The sequence below is a fragment of the Mustela putorius genome, unplaced genomic scaffold (genome assembly GCF_011764305.1).
Source record: "Mustela putorius furo isolate JIRA1106 unplaced genomic scaffold, ASM1176430v1.1 tig00000551_pilon_pilon_pilon, whole genome shotgun sequence".
Lineage (NCBI taxonomy): Eukaryota > Metazoa > Chordata > Mammalia > Carnivora > Mustelidae > Mustela > Mustela putorius.
The window spans coordinates 10,305,396-10,309,148 of NW_025421412.1; the positions used below are offsets into that span (position 1 = coordinate 10,305,396).

Below are 3,753 nucleotides of genomic sequence, written 5' to 3' on the forward strand. Positions count from 1 at the left end.
ATGCAGTACTGCAGTACTCCTACAGCTTGCTGTTGTCAGCTTTTCCATCAGCATCATTTAGAAAAGACACCAAGGAACCATATGTTTGTCAATTATTTTATCAAGGGAACAAGTATAGAAACATCCCTTGCAAGCGCTCAACAATCATTATTGCACACAACTAAAAGGAGTACATTCTACTTTTTTTTTTCTAGAAAATAAAACACAATAGTTTTACAATTCATTTGATGGCAACTGGTAATCACCAAATTAGCAATGGTTATTTTCAAAAGTTCTCACACTAGCTATGCTGTCATTTTGAAGGACGATCAGATACCTAGAGCCACAGACACTTCCCACATGAGAGGCATCATATAAATCAGACTTGGTTTATCATAAGTATTGATAAAACCAGACCTAGGGGAAGAACTAGGTCTGGGGATTCACGTGAATGGTCTTAATATAGCCAATGTTTAGGCTGCCTGATTATTACAAAATCAGAACAGCAAGAATACTCACAGAATAGGTTCTACTTTTTTAAAAAAATCCACAATATAGTCAACTGACATGTATATACAAGGCCATTATCCTCAGGGTCCTCATGGTAACCCTGCTGCTAAGCTTATTGATCTTCTTTAATGAATTACCTGCTTTGTTGACATCTGCACTTAATTCCAAAGTCAACCACACATTTCCTCAATAGTTCACCTCTCCATTTCCATTTATTTGCAGACTGTCCACAGAGACAACCCACTAAAAAGAGGACAACACTCACCTTGGAACCAGAATGTTTGGGTCCAAGCTTTAATTTGTAATTTAATCAACTGTGCACAAAATCTGATTTGCTTCATCTCTGTTTCTGTGTGAATTATCTTACACTCCTTCCTCATCTTCTCCAAATAAGCAGCTAGTAAAAGTATTATCATTAGGAAAAGCTTTGGAAACCCAAACATAGCTGTTGTCCTTGCTTGATGGAAAGTCTAAGAGACAGTCATCTGTTCTCAGAAGCTTTGTGGGGTAGACTATGGGGATGTGCCTCACAGAAACCAATATTAGTTTATTACAAATGCCTTTGCAGAATCTTAGACACAGTCAACTTCAGGTCTTAACCTAACAACGTTTCATCCAGTTGGATCCCCAAAATTCTTCGGGAAGATAAGGAGGCAAGGGACCATTCTTCCCATTTTGCAAATGCGGAAAGGAAGGCTTCAGGCTCAGCAAACTGACTAAGATCACAAAGCCAGAGAAGGGCCAAACCAGAACTTGATTTTTCAACTTTTCTAATCCCTAGTTGTTCACCTTGCAACACCTTTAACAAGAAGGAACAAAGCAGTGCACCAATCCCTTCTCAGTGAAAGGAATGACAATTTAATAACCAAGAGATTTAATGTACCTCCCAAAAGATTCACTTCTCCTCTACTACTTACACTGAGTCAGGTTTATTCTACATTCTCATAAATCGATTTAAAACAATCAGGAGAAAGCTCATTAAGCTTCACCTACACAACAAAAATAAAATACTCAGCATTCATGCGTAACTTCACATTTTATAGATACTGACAAGGAGCTATCAAGCATTTATTTCATAGATGGCTATTATAATTATTTCACAACACAGAACATGTACACAGGCTTCTTTTTTATTGGAAAGAGAGGTTTTTACAGGCCAATTTAACCATACCACTTTCAACGTGAGAGTACCCAGCCTCAATCTGGTGGGACGCATTTTTGAAGTCTTGCACATTTAATTTACAATGAGCTTCAATAAATTGTACTCTGTAGCTGTTTCATGGGGTAGAGGTCACGCACACATGCGGAAGCTTAGCTGCAGACAGACACTATGTGGTGCGTTCTAGTCATTTCCAGCTCAAGACACAGAAGACTCCAAACTCCTACAGTAATTAGAGGTTAGCAATCTCTTTGCCTCAGTGAAATTAAATACTATTGAACCCAGTTTAAATTCTTAAGTTTTCAAGGAAAATGAGTGATTCCAGAGTAGCTTTTGCAGGTGTATGTCTGCACGAATAGGACACTAGAGGGCCTGACCACAATGGTGATGGCTGCAAGGTAAAGGATGGATTGGAAACAAGAGGATTTTGTATGTTGCAAAGTAGTATGGACCGAGAGAGCCACCCACGCAAGCTCTTTCCACGTGTCTCACGAGATCGTAGCTTGGCGGCACTGACTGCTTGTTATGAGTGTTCAGTTCATCAATAAATGGAATAGAAGACCCGAGCCTACCTTTTTAATTATAAAATGCTTTTCTATCCCTCATAATCAGAATTCCACTCATTTCGGCACTGAAAAAAGAATGTCATCATCATAATTCCTAGTAGCTTGCTTCTGTTTCCGCTTCAGCAGATACCCTGTAGCTGGGAAGTCACATAACAGCTTTGCATCCCATCAAGTCGCCTCCACCCGAAAACAGCTGCAATGCTTATCTAATTAAACCCCAGCGCCAAACTGTGAGCTGGTGCATCAATCATTAATATTGTATTTTGGATCACTTTAAATTCTGACTGAGGGTACGTGGCTCTGCACACACTGGTCTCTGAAGGAGATTTTTCAAATAATCTTTAAGTGGCATTGAAAAAATAAAACAAGCTGCCTGCTGTTTGACGAGAGCTCTAACACCCTGCTGTACCCTGATTAGCTGTTAATACTAATTGAGAGATGAATATTGCTTATTCCGAAAGGCTAAGGATTTTTTTTTTTTTTTTAATCATGAAAAGGAAAAGGCAGTTCTTGCCTCGGAAATGTGGCTCCTTGCCCAAATTTTCAACAGTGCCAAAAGAATGGTGGTTTCTGGGTCTCTCGTCTACAGGGTGTGGAGTCATTATACTGAATCACTTCTTTACTCTGTGGGGCCATCCACAAGTTAGTGAACTGTGATCTCCACGTGGGATTTGCACTTTCATACCCTACATCTGGAACATGGAAATGGTCTTTGCAGAGATCTGATAGCCCAGAAATATTTATGTAAATCTCTGTCCTGCTAAGGCACATGTTGATGTACTTGGGTTCAAGCTCATAAACCAAGAGGAACAGCTTCCTCCATTGCTATCCTAATAGACTAAAGCCAACAGGCTAAGCCAAATGGGACAATTTAGACAAAGAGAGACTGGCAAAACCAAATGAATGCCTGCTTCCTTCCAGCATTCTAGGAAAAATACCAAGCAGCTGTGCCAAAGCATACTGCCTTTCTTTGTCAGGAAAAATACTCTGACCCTCTCGAAATCAGGGGATGCAGTCGGCACCAGGTTCAGTAAATCTGTATGTAAGACAGATTTCCTAACAAGGCATGCTCAACTGCAGAAACACAACGCATACCTAGCTCTGCACAAACACAGCCTAAAAATCATAAGGACATAGAACAAAGCATGGGAACCAATGAGCTTCTCATTCCTATAAGCTGAGACGCCTGGGCCTTTGCCAGAGTACTGCCTGGCACTTGGCCGCTTCATCTAGAGTGATGGGAAGTCTTGGAGAATACAAATAAGAGAAGGAGGATGATTCAAGAGTAGCAAAAATATAAGGAAAAGACAGAGGCTTAGGATGGCATAGTGCAGAGAAGAGAAGACTAAATGATTTATCAACAGTCTGTAAACCCACATGAAAGACCTCAGTGATGCTTAGAGGCATCTCCTGAGTCTAATTAACACAGATCAGGGCATGGGGATTAAGACTGTCAATTTAGCTCAGCTAAAACTACATTTCCCAGAATTCCTGTGTGTGTATAATTCTGGGGGAGGGTAAGAGTCATTTTGCAGGTGA

At 40.2% G+C, this 3,753-nt stretch overlaps 1 non-coding gene across 1 annotated transcript; it reads right to left on the bottom strand.

The window, feature by feature from the left end:
* Positions 1-367: 367 nt before the first annotated feature.
* LOC123392414 lies at positions 368-500 on the bottom strand. Its single transcript, XR_006607146.1, has one exon. It is a non-coding gene; the product is annotated as a small nucleolar RNA SNORA72 (small nucleolar RNA).
* Between the last annotated feature and the right edge of the window lie 3,253 nt (positions 501-3,753).